Source organism: Paroedura picta, chromosome 3 (assembly GCF_049243985.1).
Source record: "Paroedura picta isolate Pp20150507F chromosome 3, Ppicta_v3.0, whole genome shotgun sequence".
In the NCBI taxonomy this organism is placed as follows: domain Eukaryota; kingdom Metazoa; phylum Chordata; class Lepidosauria; order Squamata; family Gekkonidae; genus Paroedura; species Paroedura picta.
Genome location: NC_135371.1, coordinates 176,568,595 through 176,589,751, shown reverse-complemented (window position 1 = coordinate 176,589,751; position 21,157 = coordinate 176,568,595). Strand labels below are relative to the sequence as shown.

Here is a 21,157-nt window from a genome sequence, read left to right as displayed (position 1 = left end):
GTCTTTTAGGAGGAATAATACTCTTTTTAATAGCTGGGGCCAATCGTGCCAGGATTCAAGTCCAGCCTTAAAATGGGAAACACCCCTGCATTTTTTATTTTTTTATTTTTGCAAGAACATTCATCATGTCTTTTTGTCTGAAGGTGATTTTTTTTTTTTGTTTGGTCTGAAGGAGAAATAAATTTGCCTTTTCCAGCTTTCGTATTTAGCTGGGATCTATTGCACTGCTAAAATGGGAAGACGGCTGTTTACTAGCTTGGCTTTCTCACGGCCATTCTAAGTATCGACACGCGGAAACCAAAACGGCCAGCCGGCCAGCCACAGAGCTCCTTGCCCTGATCTGTCCAACGATGTCTTTTTCCAGGTTGCAGCTTCTTTACTATACAATCAGCTTTCGTAATTTTTTTAAAGGATGAAAACCTCTGTGTACAATTCATTTAAACCAGCTAATCGAACTGAATTTCCACTTTAATTAAAAGGCATTCACTTAATCAAATATGATCCTCTGTACAATGTTAAAGTCATCAACTGCAGTCAAGAACTGCATAACTGTTGAGTTAATATCAAAATACCAGATTAACAATGTATAAAATATTGGGAAGAAAATTAATGACAAATAGAAAATTATGGGAATTAAACCAACGAGCACCAAACTAATTAATACAAATAGCAGGTGTGTTTTTTAATTGCCAAATGAGATCTTTTAAAAAAAAACATGCTGGCAATTCAGGATTTGCATCTGCCTTGTGCTTATGTGGGTGGAAATCTTTGACAGTCATCATTTCAAATCTCGTTTTAGTACTTTCTGTGCTCCTTTATTTTGGTCTGGCTGGCTAAAGGCAGAAGAGAAGGTCAGGCTAAGTGGGGAGCGGCTGAGACCCTTCTAGGCTTCCTCCCCGGTGGTCCCCATCTCTGGCCTTTGCTGCACCCTTCCCAGCTACTCCCCCCCCCCCATATATATAGTCATCCTTTCTCCTCTGGAAAAGCAGAAGAGCACAGGGACTTCTTTCCGCATTTCTTCTTCCCTGCACTGGGACATCCTGCCCAGCTGGCCTTTGCACAAACTGTGCTGAGCCCCAAGTCCAGGGGTGGGCCTTCAAAACGAAGCCCATGGGCCTGGCTACTTTCGGGGGAAGGTCCTGGGTGGGTGTGGCTCTGCTGAACCGCTCATGGGTCAAGCACAAGTGGAGCCTAAAAACTCCAGCCTGGGTCTGTGGTGACAAGGACAGAGCGACTGGGCTTCCTGCAGGACGGTTTTAACGTCCCCTCTTGCCTCTCCTTCAAGGGAACCGAGTAGGGCGTGGATTGGATCCTCTGGCCCCTTCCTCACCACTGATCCCCCCCTTCTCCCTTCCGGTTCCAGGTCTGCAGAAGTTGAGGCTGCCATTCGGGGAGTAACAGTTTCACAACCCACAAGGACAGCCCCAAGAAGCAAACAGATGACCTGGAGATTCCTGGGAGGGCAAGGGGGAGAAATTGGGGGGGGGCGGGGGGGCACAGCGAAGACTCTAGTGGTGTTGCCCCAAAGGAAAATGCACAGCTGCTCTGAGTACTCTAAATGTTCCAAGCCTCAGCGTCAGACAAAGAAGCGCAGAGCTGGCAAAGGGGCTCGTGGCACCAGGGAAGTCTCAGGCGTTCAACCAGCGCCACTGGCCTCCTCGGCACAGCTGCCTTCCACACCGCAACCACAACCGTTGTGGGTGTGAGTTTTCACAGGCTAACACATCGGCTCCTGGAAACTGGGGCTTCTCCACAACTGAAGCCCAGCCTGTTTAGGGGGAAGGAGGATGGGTTGTCATGCACAGCACCTGTGTTCACACGAACAGCTGATGGCGTGACTTGGCCAGGCTGATTCTGGGACGGGAAACAAGACAGAGCTGGCACAGTTCTGGTCTCTGGAAGTAGAAGTGCATGGAAGACCCCTGACTTAGGATCATAGAGTTGGAAAGGCCCACAGAGGCCAGCTAGTCCCACCCCCGGCTCAATGCAGGCTCCGCCTAGAGCATCCCTAACAAGGGTTTGTCCAGTCCCTGCTTGGGCAGCTCACCCCCCTCCCGGGCAGCTGGTCCCACTGCTACACCATGCTTGGCCTGTGTCTCTTGCCCCCCGACATGTGAACCCGTGTGCTGGGATCGGGCTCAGGGCCATCTCCTTTATTTATTTGCTTTTATATTTATTTATTTGTTATATTTGTATTCCGTCCTCCCCTGAGGCCCAGGGCAGTTCACATGGAACATAAAGAATACATAAAGCAATGTTTCTTCATAAGATAACAGATAAGGGGACTGTAACAACAACAAGAACAACAGCAACCACAACTGAAGGTAACTGTCTGATTCAGTGGTTCACCTGGCCCCTTTCCTGGGGTCGCCAGCTTGCCCACCACGATGGGCAGCGGGCAGCAGAGGCTGGCGGTGGAGGCGTGTGGAGGCGTGTGGTAGATGCAGCGGGCGGCAGAGGTGAGCGGAGGTGGCAGAGCCATGGCATTGGCTGCCCCCACGCTGCCTCGATCGTTGTGTGCATGCATGCGCATGCCACCCACAAGCGTGCACACTGCCGCCGCCCCTGCACCAGCCGCCACCAAAGTTGGGGTCATGGAGAAGAAAATGTTGAGAACTGCTGGTTTAATTCATAGCAGTCCAAACCGGTCCATGGCTGAGGTGCATGGATTCCTGGGAGGGAGGTTCAGGGGCCCTGCAGATGTTGCTGATTCCGGTCAGCCTCAGCCAAATGCCTGGCAGAAGAGCTCCCTTTTGCAGGCCCTGCGGAACTGTTTTAGCTCCGTCAGGGCCCTGATCTCCTCAGGGAGCTCGTTCCACCAGGTGGGGGCCAGGACGGAGAAGGCTCTGGCCCTGGCGAGGAGCCCCCTACCAGCACACGCTGGCAGGGGGCTCATGGGAATTGTAGTCCATGGACATCTGGAGGGCCGCAGTTTGACTACCCCTGCTTTAGACCGCTCAACGGCAGCGGCTGAGGATCATTGTTTTCAAATCCCGTGTCTCTTTGATCTGCCTCCTTCCTTCGGCTGATTATTCAGGATTTCTCAATTCATTATTCATGACTCCGCAGTTTATGAAGTGTGACTTTGCAATTTGTTATCTCGCGACTCCCCACCCAGCTACACTCTGCTGCCGGGCTGGCGGCCTATAAATTCAGGCGGCAGAGGGACAAGCGTAGAAGGCCCAGGTGCAAATGACAAAACAAGGGAGGAAAGCGCGACAACCCTCCCCCCCCCCCTCCGCAAGAGAGAGAGTCTAATGTGGTCTCCGCAAATGCGGTAAGCGCAGATTTGGATCCACAAACGGCAGTTTGGTGAAATGTGAGGAATGTGACACGGCTCCACGTCGTTCTCCATGCGCTGGTCGAGATCAACATCTGCTCTGGATTAAGGCCGATTGATGCTGAGCTGGGATCAGCGGAGAAGTGAAGGATCAGGCGCTCCTTGGGTGGGGAGGGGGCAAAGCTGCCCGGTTCCCCCCTTGCGGAGAGGAGGGTGGCCAGATCCCGTCTGGGACCACCCTGGAGATTTGGGGATGGAGCCTGGGAGGGCAGGGGCCTCAGCAACGGGGCACAAAGCAGCCGCTTTCTCCAGGGGAACCGACCTCTGTAATCCGGAGGGCGGTTGTCAGAGTAGGAAATCTCCAGTCCCCACCTGGAGGCTGGCATCCCTAGCAGGAGGAGGAGGAGGAGTTTGCTGTGAAGAAAAGGGAGATTTTTGCTCAGTATAAATACCCCTCCTCAGTGGATCCAATAGGACTCCGTCCTTCACTTCTAGATGGCACCTGATTTTGGCTGCAGGCAAAGAAGAGTGGCTAGAAGGCCATGGGGAGGAGCTGAGCAGCCCCCCACATACAATAGAAGCAGAATGCGGGGGGGGGGGATTAAGTATCCCTGGTGGGGGGTGGAGGGGGAGGGGGACCTCAAGCCACAGCCGACTCATGGGGACCCCTCCTGACTGAGGTTGTCAAGGCAAGAGATGCTCAGAGGTGGTGGCCACTGCCTGCCCCTGCTCAGCCATCCAGGGCGGCCTCAGGGGCCTGCCCCCCCCCCACATCCTAGCCAGGGCTGACCTTGCTGAGCTCCCGCAGCCCAATGAGATCCTTAAACCTGGGCAAAAAGCTCTTTCTGCCCAGGCCTGCTTTTGCCCCCCTCCACAGGGACCAGGCAGTTTCTAAGGGGGCCCCTGTGGGTCTGCTGGAGAACAACTTGATCCTGGCCCCAGAGCTCCAGAGAGACGGGCAAGTTTCAAGAACCGGAGCTCCCAGGCACCTGCGGAAGGAAGCCCCAGCTCTCCTTCCCTCCCAGGAAACCGGCTTGGTCTCCTGCCCTCGAATTGAGTGGCCGGAAGGCAGGCCACGAAGGGGGATACGCTCTGCAGCAGAACACGGGGTCTCATGGGGTCTTTCTCCTCACCTTTGATCCTTAACATTCACACGGAAGCTTCCCCCCGGAATGAAAGAGAGAGAGAGAGTCCCAGCAGTCTAACTGACTAACTGTTCTTCTTTGCCTGAATGCAAACAGGAAGATGCTCAAAGGAGCAGGACGTCTCCAATCAAGCCAGTCAGGACAGAGGGAGAATCCATTTGGGAAGCACCAGGAAGTTCTTACTTTAACTGTGCTAACGACACATCTTCTCCGATGCCCCTGCAGGGTTTCCTTCATGCGCTGCTGCCTGGTCTTGTGCATTGTCCAGGATTGATCCCAGCCTGGGGGGGAGGGGCGGGGTGGGGAGTGGGGGGTGGGTGAGCTGCTTAGGGAGGCCCCTGGAGTGGGCCAATGGATGGCGGGCAAAGAGGGAGACGCTTCCTCTCCCCACCCCATCTTTGACTGGTCAGACTCACGGCCTTCCCCAGGAAGCTTCCCTTCAGGGCAGGAGGGCCACAGGGGTGCCAGCACTCACGGTCGCATGTCGGATGTCAAGAGGCGCCAGCCAAGCGCGGTGTGGTGGTGGGACCAGCTGCCCAGGAGGGGGAGGGCTGTCATTACTCCTGCATTGTTCTTAATAGAAAAGCTGATGGAAAAGGCCAAGTCCTGTGCCCTTTTCATACCTTCCGAGGCCAGTAGATGCTCATAACGTGTGACTCAAGATCGGAGGGCAAAGGCCGTGACGTCTGGCTTCCCTAGGCCCTCCGGTCACATGGACCTTAGTTGGAAACTCCTTAGTCGGCCCAGAGTGAACGTGAGGGGGAATTCCTCCTGTGGAATAAGTTTTCTCCCCCCCCCCACCCCCAGCACACCACTTGAGAGCGGTTTCACTTAGCAAAATGTACAAGCAGCGGAGTCCGTGGCCAACCTACCAGAGGTCTCTTGGAAGCAACCAGCAACAGCCAAAGGTTTATGAAGGGCTGCCTTGGCCAGAAATCGTACCAGATGTAAGAAGCATCGAATCCTGGAGTGGGAAGGGGCCCTGTAGCCCCTCTAGTCCCAGCCCCGCCCAGAGCAGGACCAGCCTCAACATCCAGGGATCTTTCCACACTTTTGATGCACGTTAGAAATAGATTTTCCTTTTGGGGACGGGAAAATCCAACTGCAGAAGCACACTGAATGAGCATTATCCCACATGTGGGGAATCCAAAAAGAGCATTATCCAACATGCACAGAACCAGCGCCTAAGTCGCTGTCCAGCCGCTGCCTAAAGACCTGGAGTACAGGGGAGCTCCCCCCCTCCTGAGGCAGCCCATCCCACCCCTGAACTCCTCAGACTGTGAACCCCACCCCCATCCCCACCCCGATATCTAGCCGGTCCCATTCTGCCTGTAGTGTAAACCCAATCCTGGGGTCCTGTCCTCTGCCCTCCCCAGAATAACTTGGCTTACCTGAATGAGTCCGAAATATTGTTCCTTCTCTTCTGGGGAGGCTGGAGTCAGTGAGGGGACATGTGGGTTTCCCTGAGGGTCATCTGCCCCAAGTGCCAGGCCGCCGGGGAGGGTAGTGGGAAGGGTAGCTCCCCCTCGCTTTCCCACCGCTTTGCAGAGCATTCATGCCCCTCTGAGGTCCCCCCCCCCAGCTTTCCTCTGACCGTTCCCACCCCTGCAAGGTCTAATTGCCGACTGTGACTGTGACCCAGAGCGGGCCCTTCAGGGGGCATTTGGGCTCTAAGGGGTCTGCCCCGAAAGGCAGAGGGAAGGATGGAGCCCTGGGAGAATGTCATGGCCGTGGCTCCCGGAAGGCGAGGAGGGTGGGTGTCATTTAGGGTGGGGATTTGGGGTGGGGCTGGGGAGGGTGGGCTGTGGGGAGGGGAGAGAACTTTGTGGAGTGTCAGGCCTAGAATCCCCCCTCCAGGGGAAGGGATCTCTGCCGCTAGAGGTGGATGGTAACTCTGGGAGGTCCCCAGCCACACAGCTCCCTTCGTAGGCCCGGGCAGGACCAGAGGTCTCTCTGCGGAACGGAGGCTGCCCTGGCCTGTCCTGTGCTGCGCTGGGGGAGGAGGGCGGCCCCCTCGGCCCTCCTGCCTTGTGCTCCTCAGAAGGTCCTTTGCAGAACTCGGGGTGGGGGGAGGCGGGGGCCGCCAGGAGGAAGCCGGACAGCCTGCCAGCGAGCAAGGCAGGGATCCGGCAAGGAAGGAGTTAGCAGGACCTCACGCTCAGAACATCTGCTTGCTATAAAGCTCTAGCATCGACTCTATTTTTGCCTTTCTCAAAAGGAACGTCTTGTACAAAAGGCAGGACTGGGAGGCCGAGGGTTGCCAACTCTGGTTTCGGGAATACCTGGAGGGTGGAGCCTGCGGAGGAGATCCTTTGGGAGGGTCTAGAGGCATGTGGCCCACCCTCCAAGGCAGGAGGAGAGGAATGGATGCTCCAAACGCATAGAGAAGGGCATCTAGAGGACCCTGGAGAACTCCAGCAAGCCCCCCTCCCCCCGAGAATGGCAGCAGCATAGAAAGGGGGGAGTGGATGGGGGTGGCTGTGGATCCAGCGTCTGCTGTAGTCCTGGGAAGTCCCCTGGATTCTTTACCCGGGGTGGGGGGATGGACTTTTGGCGCTGCAAAAGACAAAGCAGCCGTGCAACGAAGTCCCCCCGCCCCCCCGTCCCCCGCCCCCCTTTCTGCTGCAGGCCTCCCCTGAGCTGTGGGGCAGTTTGGGCTTTGCCCCGTCCTTTCCAGAAACCCAGCCGGCCGCCTCTAGCCTGGCCGGGCCTGGCGGGCGCACAAAGGGCCGCCTTACAGGAAGAGCGCTTGCGCCCAGTTGCTGTAATCAGAGAGGTAATTCTGTTTTTCCTGGCAAAGGCCTCTGCCGAGACTGCTGTGTGCGATGTATGGAACAGATTCTTGTTTTCGGCGCCCTGCCAAAGTGACCATCTGCTTCCAGTTCTAACCCCCCGTGCTCCCCCCGGTCTGCTCACTGAACTGTGTGTGAGTGTGTGTCTCCGGGAGGGGGGGCCTCGGCACCAACACACGCTCCTGGCCTGCTCCGTCCCGGCACCCACTTGCCCGCCCGCCCGCCCGCCCACCCCTTGGGCTCTCCGTCACGCCCCCCCCCAGCCCAGCACGAAGCAGGATGTGGAGGGGATGCCTGACCCGCAGTGATCCACAACGTGGCCGAGATAAGAATCTGTCCCTTGTCTTGCTTTCCCCAAAAACATCTGCTAGTCTGGAATCAACTTTGGCCTCGTTTCCATCTGAGGCTCCCAAACATCTGTAAACCGAGAAGGCCACATCCAATCCTTCCCACAGTTGGCCGGGAATCTTGGCTCCCTGCACAGCCCTTCCCTCACACGCCACGGCCGCCTCAACGGCCAGACCCACAACTCTCCACCCCCCCCCTCTTTGGAGCACTTCCTCTCTTCCAAACCGGCAGAGGGGCCCCGGCAGGAATGCACCGAAATTGGGGCTGTAGCCTCTGGAAGCTCTTTCCCTCGCGGCAGAGCCTCTGCTTGGCATGCAGAAGGTGCCCAGAAGGAGGGAGGGGGTGCTTGGAGCGGCCTCTCGCAGGGACTCCGTGAGCAGCTGCCAGTCTGAGTCGACAATTCCACTTGGATGGACTGAAGGTCTGAATCAGTACAAGGCAGGTTCATCTGTCCCTGCAAAGTTTAAACATTTCTCTCTCGATGTTCTTTCGGGGAAGGTCTGTGGCTCAGAGGAAGCCACAGAAGTTCAAAATGACCAGGGTGTCATCTGCACGGGGCCTTTTTACCCTCTCTCAGCTCGAATAAATCCCTCTCATCTACACTGACTTCAATTTCCATTTTGATTCTGGCCGCTTTAAATTTCCTCTCTGCAACATGCATGATTGATCTTGGAGTGACCCTACCTTTTCCCCGCAATATCCAGAAGTGGATATAACCCTCAATATTTGAAAAACTGGCAACAGTAAATGTGCAGACCTCTGCTTTTTGCGAATTAACTTCCTGCCTCGTGTTCTTATTTGCCCACTTTTCTAGCATGTTCAGATCCTGTTGATTCTATCTTCTGGGGTGTTTGATACGCCTCCCAATTTGGTGTCATCTGGAAATTTAATGAGGAGTCCCCCAACCCCTCTCATTCAGATCATTCATAAAAATTAATAAATAGTACCAGGCCCAGTACTGAGCCCTGTGGCACCCCTCCGCTCACCTTCTCCAATCAGATGAAATACCATTGACGACCACTCTTTGAGTACGGTTTTCTAGCCAGTCCCCTACCCCCCTAACCCTCTGAAAATCCAGTCTACAGTCCTCCAGTTTACCCACCACAACATCATGGGGAACTGCGTCAAAAGCCTCATTGAATCCAGGTAAACAATATCCACTGAGTTTCCATGATCTGATAAGCTCATTACACAGTCAAAGAAGGAAACCAGGTTGGTCTGGGCAGGACCTGTTGGAGATGACTCTGTGTTGACTTCCCCAGATCAACAAATTGTTCTCCAGATGGTTGCTGACTGCCCCCTTTAAAATCTGCTCCATTATCTTTCCTGCAATTGAGGCCAGACTCACTGGCCTGTAGTTTCCTTGGTCTTCTCTCCTCCAGTCTTCTGGCACCTCTCCAGTCCTCCAAGAGTTGTGAAAGGTGATGGACAAGGGTTCTGCAAGCTCACCAGAAAGTTCTTTGAGCACTCTTGGGTGTACACAATCTGGCCAGGTGCCTCTCGACAACCTCTCTGTCCATGCCAACCTGCGTGTGTTCATATTCTTTGGGAAAAGTCAGAGCCTTTCTGCTTTCTCTCTGTCCTCTTTCAGAATCTCTCCATGTTCACCCAACAGCAGACTGCTGCCTTATATTTGCTCCTCATGTCCCTGAAGAAGCTTTTCTTGCTCCCCTGGCCAGTCTCAGCTCACTCCCAGCTTTGGCCTCTCTGTTGACTGACCTACAATGCCTTGTAATCTGCAGATACTCTTCCTTAGAGGTCTGCCCTTCCCACCATCTCTTGAACTGTTCCTTTTTCTTCTTTAGCTGCTCCTGAAGTTCTCTGTTCATCCAGACGGGCTTCTTGGATCCCTTCCCATGTTTCCATCTTGCTGAAAGAGTCACGACTTGGACATGCAATAGCTCTTGTGTAGCCCACCCCTCACTTGCTCCTTTCCCTTCCCGCATTCCAGAGACCTTTATCATGTCTCTGAGTTTACTAAAGTCTGCTCTACAGAGGTCTAGTATGCACATAAGACTAAAACTTCCTTGCCCCCTATTTCAAAAGGAATTCAAGGAGGATTTACTCATTCATTAATTTATGACACTTATAGTCCACCTTCCTCCTTGGTGGAACTCAAGGCATATTACATAAAGCCTCGTAAAATCCCTAGTCCTCTAAACCATAAACCTCCAGATGGCAGAAAGAAAATCCCCCACACACACACACACAAGAAGAAGAAGAAGAAGAAGAAGAAGAAGAAGAAGAAGAAGAAGAAGAAGAAGAAGAAGAAGAAGAAGAAGAAGAGTTGGTTCTTATATGCCGCTTTTCCCTACCCAAAGGAGGCTCAAAGCGGCTTCCATTCGCCTTCCCTTCCTCTCCCCACAACAAACACCCTGTGAGGAAGGGGAGCCTGAGAGAGCCCTGAGATTACTGAAGAAGAAGAAGAAGAGTTGGTTCTTATATGCTGCTTTTCTCTACCCAAAGGAGTCTCAAAGCGGCTTACAGTCGCCTTCCCTTTCCTCTCCCCACAACAGACACCCTGTGGGGTGGGTGAGGCTGAGAGAGCCCTGATATCACTGCTCGGTCAGAACAGTTTTATCAGTGCCGTGGCGATCCCAGGGTCACCCAGCTGGTTGCATGTGGGGGAGCGCAGAATCGAACCTGGCATGCCAGATTAGAAGTCCGCACTCCTAACCACTACACCAAACTGGCTCTCACACACACAACTATTCACAAAGGAGTCACCACAAAATGGCCACCACAGGAGGCGGAGCCACAACAGGAAGCCCATGTGCAAGGAAGAAGAAAGGTAATTTAAAATTATATACTGGGAAAGAGAGAGAGAATAAAGTCAACGCGGCTACCATGGGAATAAATTCCTCACCGCAAATCAGATTTACAGTCAGGAGCCCTGCTCAGCCGGAGCACCATCTGGCTCCTCCCACTTTCCAAGAGTGACCTGGCAGGCGCTGGGGTGCCAATCAGGGACCCTGGTGGCATAAAGTGCTCATCCACGGGGCAAGAGGCCGTTGGCAACGTTATACTGTGCAGATTTAATGAGAAGAGAAGGAGACTGTGCTTGTTCCAGGACGGCTTTATTAATTTTCTCTGCACAAATTTACACATCCAGCTGCAGACCTGCCCTCCCTTCCAAGGCCTGCATCACCCATGTACATGCTCCACACTTTCCAGGAACCGATCCATTTGTCCTGATCCATGCCGAAAGATCTGTACATCGAACCACGTGCTCCTCCAGGGGAAACCAGCCTCTCCTTCAAGCCGCCGACTTCTTGCTTCGCCGTCTCTAACTGGCCTCCCCCAAACGCCAGTTCCTAAGAAGTAAAAATACCAAGTGTGTGTCCTCACCATTTTTCTATCCCTTGGAGGGAAAGGTTTTTTTTTTCCTTTTAGCAACTTCACACTGACCTTGCAAGGACTTTTCTGTTTTCTAGGAATTTCCTCTAATGATGTTCTTTGCTCCGTGTTCTCCCCCCCCTCCCATATGTTTCCCCTTAACCTAACTTGGCAAAGACTCCTCCTTCTCCTCCTCCTCCTCCTCCTCTCACCAGGGCCTGCAGTCCGGCTCCCTTGGCCAGCGGACACTGAGCTGCAATGAGGAGCGGAGCCGCTGAAGAGGAACCGCACCAACTCCAGGCAAGCAAACGGTGTCGGCTGGCAGCTGCTAGTCCTCACTCGGGCAGTCCGGTCTGGCCTGGACAAGCCACGCAGGGCCAGCCTTAGGGAGTCTGTGATGTGAGGAATATTGGGAGCCAGGCGATGTCTGAATGTCTCTCGCCAGCAGCTGTGACTTAGCTGCCCTTCCACAACGCCAGCCTAGCCACACCGAAGTCCCAACGCCCTGCAGGGAGCGCTGACCAAATTCTGCAATTGCAACATTTCAAAGGGTTGCAAACCTGCATTAAGTCAGATTCAAAGGAGTAGCCGTGTGGGTCTGAAGTAGCACAATAAATCAGAGTCCAGTTCCACCTGATATCCATAACCTGATAAACACCAATTTGAGGCCCCCCTCCATTCCTTCTCTCCTTCCATCCCTAGAATCATAGAGTCGGAAGGGGCCACACAGGCCATCTAGTCCAACCCCCTGCTCAACGCAGAATCGGCCCTGAGCATCCTAAAGCATCCCTCCCTTCCTTCCTCTTTCAGTCTTTTCCTTCCTTCCTTCCCTCCCTCCCTCCTTCCCTTTCTTTCTTCCCTCCTTGCCTTCCTTCCTTCCTTCCTTCCTTCCTTCCTCCCTCCCACCCTCCCTCCCTCCCTCCTTTCCTTCCTTCCTTCCTTCCCCTGCTTCCTCCCTCCCTCCCTCATGCTTAGATTGATCAAAAGGCCCACCGGCCTCGGAGAGCACAGCGCCCCAGTTGCCTGTTCTCCGTGCAAAACAGGTTATTTGTTCAGGTTTGACATGGATGCCCAGCGTGGCAGCCCCCCCCCAGGCCCCCTCCCTCCTTGGTGCTGGCTCGGAGTTAGCTGCCTGGGCGGCTGGAGTGAAGTCTGCCGGGGATCTCGGTGCCCGAGGGCCTCCCGAGGCTGTCCCTGCCGGCCATGCTGTGTGACCCCAGGCTGGGGGGGGGGCTGCCAGCTGGTGGATGAAATGCCCCTGAGGCCAAAGGGGAGGGGTGGGAAGGGCAGTGGCAGAGCAGCTGCTTGGGCTCAGAGCCCCTCGCTTCCCGGGCCCAGGGCTGGGCTGACAGTGATGGGACACCCCCCCCCCCCTTGAGATCCTGGAGAGCGGCCCCGGTTGGATGAGACAGCGCGGACTCTGGGGGACTGAGGGTGTGCTCCGGGGTGCCCAGCAGCAGAAGCGCCATCCCTGGCACCCTCTCAGTTTTCTGCAACACCCAGACAAGTTCTGTGGGCATGAGCCACTGGCAGAGAACCATCAGACCCAGGAGGACGGAAAGCACCAAGGTCATAAGGGCACGTAGGTTCATCGAGGGTCGCCTGCAGGGGATTGCTGGGTTTCTTAAGAGCCAGCTCGGTGTGGGGGTTAGGCACGGCGACTTGTAGTCTGGTGAGGCAGGTTGGATTCTGCAGTTCTCCTCCCCCACATGCAGCCAGCTGGGTGACCTTGGGCTCGCCACCGCACTGATATTGCTGCTTTCACAGAGCAGTTCTCTCAGAGCCCTCTCAGCCTCACCTCCCTCACAGGGTTTCTGTTGTGGGGAGAGGAAGGGAAGGCGACTGGAAGCCGCTTTGAGACTCCTTCAGGTAGAGAAAAGCGGCATATAATGACCAGCTCTTCTTCTTGGCCAGGAAGAACAAAGTCTGAATCCAGAGGCACCCTTAAGACTAACAAAGTTTAATTGTGGTTAGAAGCTTTTGCGTGCCTGCAGAACAAAGTTTGAGTCCAGGGGCACTTTTATTTATTTATTTATTTATTTGCATCTTGACTTATTTACTGCTGCTCTCAAAGACTCACAGCGGTTTACAATAAAATAACAAATATATAAAAAATAAAACCACCCAGTTCTTTCCATAAGAGCGAGGGTCTTGTTCTAATTCTAATGCAACATCGTAGCCTGTGCGGAATGGCCCTTAGGGGGCCATTCTAGACCAAGAGTTTTATTCAAGCTTTCATGTGCATGCACATTTCATCAGGTACCTGCACATGAAACTCATTCCTTGAATGAAACCTGGTCGGTCTTCAAGGTGTTCCTAGACTCAGATCCGCCTGGAGGCTGGCATCCCTAGATGAAGGAAGGTCAGATCATGTCAGAAGGCATGGGCCTGCACTGCAAGGTTACTTGCAAGACAAAATCTGGGGTTACACCTGCAGGGGTGTCTCGGCATGTACTCAGAGAGACCTCCGAGCGCTGTCTGCATGTGGCCGCAATCCCTTGGCCACGCACTCGCCTGCTGGTGTGCTGTTTAAATGATGCTCCCAAGCGCATGTACTCCTCAGAGCAGCCCAGAACAGCAGCAATCTGGCCACGAGCAGAATGAAGACTGAGCGTTCTTCTCCCAGCCGGCCCCTGAAAGGCGAAATGGCTTCTTGGGGCCGGATTAGCCTTTTTCCTGGGCTTGGTTTGTAACCAGAGAGTTCGCCTCATGGACCCAGGTGCCCATTTCTATCTGGAACAGCCACAAGGAGACGCAGGCCTCTCCCTGTAAGCATGCCATCTGTGCGCATGTTTCCATGGAGGCACGCGTGTGCTTGCCGTGTTTTGGGCACAGACACCGCGAGGCAGAGGCGTCACTAACCTGCTGACAGCCCCTCGCAGCCGCCTCTGGCTGCTCCTCCTCACAGACCTCCCTCTTCCGCCAGGTCCATCTGCCTCTCGTTATCCCAGGGACGGCTCTGCCTCTTCTCCCCCAGACCCACTGGGCAGGGAGAGGAGGTGTGTGTGTGTGTGGGGGGGGGGGAGCCCCCTCTCTCCAGATGGCCAGAGCCGGCTGTATTTGCAGTACGAGCCTCAGCGCCAGCAGATGTGCTGGGACGCCATATTGTAGACACAGATGCAGGAGTCAAATGCTCTGCGAAGACATTACATCTTCTTTGGGAAATGAATTAAAACACACATGCGGGCAAGCGAAAATATCATTCTGACTGAGCTGGGCTGCGAGGCACGGGATGTGCCCGGTCTGCACGAGGAGGGGGGGGGAGAGTGGAGCACGTTCTCTCCGCTGCCTCCCCCCCTCCACTCCCCCGCCCCTGCACACCGCTGAGCAGGAAGCACGGAGGCACCCAGGGTGCGTCTGCCCCGGGTCTGCAGAGGCAACAAGCGGGGAGAAGAGGGATCCCTGGCCCTTCCTCCTGGCACTTGTGTCTCAAGGCGGAAACACTCGGCCGCTGGGCCCCACTCGGCCTGCCAAGCCACGGCCAGCCCAAGGGGCGGGCGGTTGCTGCTTTTCATGCACGTGCGGCTGCTGGGCAGGGGCTTCGGGGGTCCGGGCACCACCCCTGGCTCTGCGAGGGGCAGAAAGGGCGGGTGGCTGAGGCAAAATGGCTTCCGGCAAAATGGCGAAAGCTGAGGATTGACAGTGGAACACCACACTCCGATGGCCCCCAGGGGCCCTGGGCCGGGTCAGAGCACGCCCTCCACGGAAATGACAAGGCAGCCACCGGTTTCCTCCACGCACCGCAGTTTTGCCCCCCAAAAAACATTGCGGAGAGCCACAGGGGTTGAGCCCCATCTCCGGGAGCAGCCTGGCCTCTGCTCTGCCTTCCGGTTTAAGGCCCAGGGGCGGTCAGTCCGAGAGGGCCTTAAAAGGAGTAGCAGTGGACACAGAACCAGAGTCTTTGGGGCAGCTTCTGACAGGTAGCAGTGCTACCGGTGCGGTTTCATCCTGCCCTGAGCCGCAGGGGTGGCCAGTTCCAGGTTGGAAAACACCTGGAGATTTGGGGGTGCAGCCTGAGGAGGGTGGGGTCTGGAAAGGGGAGGGGAGGGACGTCCGTGGGATACAATGATCTGCAGCCCACCCTCCAAAGAGACCATTTTCTCCAGAGAGAATTTTCACTGTCATCTGGATGGGCTGAGGGCACGTATAAGGCTGCCCCTCTTGGCACAGTCTTCTATAACCAATAAAACAATAGCTATAAAACTAATTTAAATCACATAAAAACTATTGTGAGGCAGCAATCAACATTTCTCCTTTCCCAGGATGGATTCTGAAAGGGGGGGGGTGCTCTGAGAGTCTTTGCAGGAGATCAGTCATCAAAGGAGAAGATCTCCAGGCCCCACCAGGAGGCTGGCAACCCTACAGGAATGGTTTGCTGAGAAATATTTGGGGGTGTTTACTGTTCCAAAGTGAGCAATTTGAGGGAAGTGGCTGGTTCCCAACTGAGAGGAGGAAAGAAGGGCATAATTGCCCTTTAGCCCTTTAATGAGCCAGGAGGAAAAAGGTTAATAGAGAAAAACTGCTCAGAGCCCTTTCTTTCCCCTCACCTGTTCCAAATCACAGTTTCTAATCTTCTGCTGGAACAAATGAACTCACCAGAACCAGCCAAGACTAATAACCCCACAGCCATCCTAAAGAGGGGGGGAGGGGGGGAGGGAGAGGCCTCTCTTGCTCCATCCTTTGGGAGGGGCATCTCTGGAGTCACATGAGGGCGGCTGGGACACTGGGCTAGAAGAAGAAGAGGAAAAAGAGGTTCTTGGGTGCCTCTTTTCTCTTCCAGAAGGACTCTCAAAAGCAGCTTCCATTCGCCTTCCCTTCTTCTCCCCACAACAGACGCCCTGTGAGGTGGGTGAGGCTGAGAGAGCCCTGAGATTACTGAAGAAGAAGAAAAAGAGCTGGTTCTTATATGCCGCTTTTCTCTACCTGAAGGAGTTTCAAAGGGGCTTCCATTCGCCTTCCCTTCTTCTCCCCACAACAGACACCCTGTGAGGGAGGTGAGGCTGAGGGAGCCCTGAGATTCCTGCTCGGTCAGAAGAAGAACAGCTCCATCAGTGCTGTGGTGAGTCCAAGGTCACCCAGCTGCAGGAGGGGCGGGCGCTCTCAACCACTATACACAAGCTGGTTTGGTCACAGCTAGGTGCTCGGTCACAACCCGAAATGCCAACAGTTCAGTTTTAGGACACAAATTTCCACAGGTGCAAATAGCTCCACTTTCTCACATTTCCTGGCAGCACCCGGAGGCTGAAATGCAGCTATTTCCCAAAGCTTGGCATCACTGACATGGCACCCATGGGTGCTGGGTGCCCCACAGTGTGGAGCCTGCTTCCTTTTTGCCTTTGGGAGTTCAAATTGCCTTGCAGGGAAGGAGGGAGTTTGGCGTCTTAGCCTACCACAGGGGTCCCCAACCTTTCTGAGCCGGGGGGGCACCTTTGGGACTCTGACACCCGCAGAGGGCACCCTAGCCGACCCTGGTGCCTCCCTTAGAGGAGGCTGCTTGGCACACAACCTCCCGACGTGTCACAGCCGGCCCCATCGCCCTGACCTTGGACACGACGCAGAGTCGGCCCTGCACAGGGGGGCTCCACAGAGGCAGACAAGAACAGCCCCCCCCTCCCCATTCTTTTCTTGCTTTGAGGCCCAGGTTGGCCTGGACCTGTCAGATCTCAGGAGCTAAGCAGGGTCGGCCCTGGTTGGTACTTGGATGGGAGACCCCCAAGGAAGTTGAGGGCAGGTATGCAGAGTCAGGCCAGGGTGGCCCACCTCTGCACATCTCTTGCCTTGAGCACCTAGAAGAAGGCAGCAAGGCCCCCACCCCCATTTGCATCTCCTCAACCCTCAAGCTCCTCAACACACTTTTCTTGGATGCTTTAGGATGCTCTGGGCTGATCCTGCGTTGAGCAGGGGGTTGGACTAGATGGCCTGCATGGCCCCTTCCAACTCTATGATTCTATGATTCTATGATAGTCTTTGGGCTGATCCTGCGTTGAGCAGGGGGTTGGACTAGATGGCCTGTATGGCCCCTTCCAACTCTATGATTCTATGATTCTATGATAGTCTTTGGGCTGATCCTGCGTTGAGCAGGGGGTTGGACTAGATGGCCTGGATGGCCCCTTCCAACTCTAGGATTCTGTGATTCTATGATCCTGTGTTGAGCAGGGGGTTGGACTAGATGGCCTGTGTGGCCCCTTCCAACTCTATCATTGATTCTATAACCCCCCCCCCCCGAGAGCACTTGTGACCTGTGTCATGCATGTGTCAGTATGCAGATGCACACGCTCAAGCACACAGGGACAGGCGGGTGTGGCTGAGCAGCCACAGAGGAGGCCGGTCCTTCTGCCTTTAAGCATGGCCTGAAGTGCAGGGGGCTTTGTTTCTTTCCATTCCTCGCCCCGTGAACAGAACCTGCAAAACCACCAGAAGAGGCTCCTTGGCCCCGTGGGGGAGATGGGCTGGGGGGGCCAACTTTTAACAAGCTGTTACTTTCGTGCCCTTTAACAGCACCTCGAAGTATAGAACTGGAAGGGACACCACAGGATCATCTATTCCAACCCCCTGCAGAATGCAGGAAACTCATGACTACCTGCCCACCCACAGGAGCCCCAATTCTATGCCCAGATGATGCCCCCCTCAAAATAAATCCCAGAATCCCTGGCTAGTCTGGAGTGCCGGGCATGCACAACGGATCACGCCCACTGGTTTCTGCAGGCCAAAAGACCATGGGATGCCCTCATGCTCTTGCCCATAGAAGGCGGCCCCAGGAGGGGAGGGGAGGGGAGGGCCCAGGCTCCAGGTCCAGCACCCCTCCTGAGTGATCTGGGAAGCCCCTCTTAGACACCTGCAGGGAGGGAAGAGGACCCAGCAGGGGACACGGCCTCCCTCTCCCCAGCAAGCCAACCTCCAGCTGGGGCCTGGAGATCCCGCCAGAATCGCAGCCATTCTCGGGGACGGGCACTTGGGCTCCAGGGGGCCCTGGCCCAGTTGAAGGGGGCCCCAAGGGTTGGGGGGGGGCTGGGCATAACGGAACCCTCGGTCTTCATCTCGTCCCCCGTCCCAATGCAGGCGCCGGGATGAGCCGTCCCCGTTCCCAACTCCGCGCCCCCCGAGCCCCGCCGCCCCCGGGAACCCCCGCCCCTCGCGCGCCCCCTGCGGCGGGGCTTCCCGTCCAGCCCCCCGCCCTGCCCCGCCGGGCCCCTCTCGACGGCGGCCGCCTTTGCGAAGCCTTCCGTGGCGATGGGCGATGGGCGGCGGGGGAGGGGGCAGCGCCCAGAACAAAGGCGGCGCGGGACGGGACGGGACGGGACGGGACGGGACGGGGGGGGGGGGCGGGCAGCGGCCCAGCGGATTTATGGACTGTGATGTGCCGGGGGGGGGGGCGGAGGCGTCCAGTCCGCCCGGCTCTCCCGCCCCTGCCGCCGAAAGGGCTGCAAATGGGCCGGGGAGGGGGGGGGGCTTGGAAGGTGTTTCTGGACGGCAGCCCGGAGGGAGGAGGGGGAGAGAAGCCGAGTTCACGGCAAGGGAGGGTGAGGGCCGGCCGGGGAGGGGGCTGCCTCTGCCGAGCACCGCTTGGGCCAAGGCAGGGCAACCCCGAAAGTCGCTGCTCCAGCTGCGGGGGTTGAAGATCGCATAAGACCTTCCCAAGAGCCCTGCTGGGTCGGCCACGGAGGGTCCCCGCCGTCTCCCCCAGGGGCCAGCCACAGGGCTCCCCCCTCACGTCCCCTCCTGGCCCTGGGAGTCTGCCGGACATCTCCCCCCATAATCTGGTGCCCTTTGAAAGCTGCCTATTCCTGTACGGGCACCACATTCATTCTCTGTCAGTGGAGTCCACCTTTGAATCCCTCCCAGGGTAAAGTGGTTTTTCCTGTGGTCTGTCCTGAACCTCCTGCCCATCAGCTGCGCTGGATGCCTTGAGTTCGAGTGTTTGGGAAGGAATGTTTCCATGCCGGCTCTCTCCACCCCGAGCCCCACTTTGTGAGCCTTTGCCGTGTCCCGCCTCAGCCATCCCTTCTCTGGATGGACACAGTCCCCGATACTTCGGCCCCGGCTCCCAGGGACGGGCTCTTCCCACTGGCCCTCCCGGAACGGCTGCTTGGGGGGTGAACTCTGGGACGCTTTGCCCTGTTCAGCCCCCCCCCCAGGCTCCTGCCCCCACTATCCAGGCCTGGCCCAGGAGGGAGGGCTCCTGTCCAGCGGCTGAGTGGACAGACGCCGCGTCCCCCTCCCCTGCCAGCAGGCCTCTTGTCAGGCTGCACAAGGGCCGGGACCCCAATGCCTTCTGGGTCCTTCTGCGGAAACAAGCAGGGCACCCGCAAGGCGTGTCCAGGCCCCCGTCCCCGTCTCGGCATCCGTTCCCAATTCTACGCGGGGCCAAGACTGGACGGGATCCATTGAGGCAGCGGGTGGGAGACCGAGTGGTTCTCAAAGGATCTCTTTGCACTGGGGGACCTGCAGGGGGGAACAGCACCGCGAGGCCCAGGGTGCTGGTTCTTTCATGGCAGGCAGTTTTTCTCACGGGAGCACCCCAGGCAGCTGGACAGGGGCCGGTCCCTTTCTGCCCCCCCTCCCCCCAGGCTTCCCTCCTGCCATTCAGGACCTCCATGCGAAGCCCCACCTTTGGAGGGACGGAAGAAGGCGCTCTGGTTGGAGCGTGCCCCTTCACACTGCAAGTGGATGGCAGCATGCAGGCGGAAACCTAGCTTCCCAGGGTGCAAGGTGCCTTGACTAACCTTTCCTAACACAGGGATTTGGGGTGACTTGGTTTCTCCCCTGCCTTTCTCCTGTCATTCTCTGCTTCTCCATTTTATTTTCCCAACAACCCTGTGAGGTAGGTGAGGCTGCAAGAGTGTGCCTGGCCCAAGGGCACCCAGTCAGCTTTCTGGCAGAAGTTGGATTAGAACCCGGGTCTCGCAGGCCCCAGTCTTCTGCCCCTCACCGGCTCTCCTCTGGGTGGGTGTGGGGAGGGGGCAGGCGGCACTCGGGCTCTGAAGGAGCCCAGCCAGGACACAGGACCCCCCTCCCCGCATCACCTAGTTCTGTCCCCAAAAGCCCAGAAGGCCAGCCCGAGGAGGCAGAGACGGGGCTGCCAACGGAGCCTCTGCGGTCTCCTCACCAGCCCACAGCTCTTCTCCTCTCCTCTCCTCTCCTCTCCTCTCGCCGCTCCCTCCCCAACTTTCTCTTTCTCCTCTCCCTTTCTTTAATTAAAACCGGATTTTGCTCCCGGCCTGCCCAGGAATGAGGCATGGAAACCATTACGCCCACTTATTATTGTTTCAAAACCTTCCCAAACTGCAGGTTATTAGGAGGAATAATCTCCCCTCCAACCACAGCGTGCAGACTGGGGGATGGGCAGCCCAAAACACGGACCGGGGGCGGGGGAGCAGACACGTCCGACTGGGAGGTCAGGAAGCCCAGGCTGAGGACCGGCCACGGGACCCCCGAGCAGCCAGCGACTCCAGCTCTGCTAGGGGGTCCGAAGGAAGTCACCCCCTTAGCCCAGAGCCAGGAGCCAGCAGCAGGAGAGGCCTCAAACTCTCTGCCCCGTGGTTGGCCCTCCAAAGGAACTGCCTGGTCCCCATGTGGGAGGGGAGGCTGGACTGGAGGGACCCTCCCTGGCCTGACCCAGCAGGGCTCTTCTGAGGGTCTTCTCAGGGGAAGGCCTCGGCCTCTCTGCCCTGTGGCTGGCCCTGCAGAGGAACTGCCTGGCCCCCATGTGAGAGGGGAGGCTGGACTGGAGGGACCCTCCCTGGCCTGACCCAGCAGGGCTCTCCTGAGGGTCTTCTCAGGGGAAGGCCTCAGCCTCTCTGCCCTGTGGCTGGCCCTGCAGAGGAACTGCCTGGCCCCCATGTGAGAGGGGAGGCTGGACTGGAGGGACCCTCCCTGGCCTGACCCAGCAGGGCTCTTCTGAGGGTCTTCTCAGGGGAAGGCCTCGGCCTCTCTGCCCTGTGGCTGGCCCTGCAGAGGAACTGCCTGGCCCCCATGTGAGAGGGGAGGCTGGACTGGAGGGACCCTCCCTGGCCTGACCCAGCAGGGCTCTTCTGAGGGTCTTCTCAGGGGAAGGCCTCGGCCTCTCTGCCCTGTGGCTGGCCCTGCAGAGGAACTGCCTGGCCCCCATGTGAGAGGGGAGGCTGGACTGGAGGGACCCTCCCTGGCCTGACCCAGCAGGGCTCTCCTGAGGGTCTTCTCAGGGGAAGGCCTCGGCCTCTCTGCCCTGTGGCTGGCCCTGCAGAGGAACTGCCTGGCCCCCATGTGAGAGGGGAGGC

At 56.7% G+C, this 21,157-nt stretch overlaps 1 long non-coding RNA gene across 1 annotated transcript; it reads right to left on the bottom strand.

Moving 5' to 3' along the window:
* Nucleotides 1-450: 450 nt before the first annotated feature.
* Nucleotides 451-6,854, bottom strand: LOC143831459 (uncharacterized). The gene is made up of 2 exons (XR_013228883.1): nt 5,817-6,854; nt 451-3,694 (listed from the first exon to the last, which is right to left on the bottom strand). It is a non-coding gene; the product is annotated as an uncharacterized LOC143831459 (long non-coding RNA).
* Nucleotides 6,855-21,157: the final 14,303 nt, after the last annotated feature.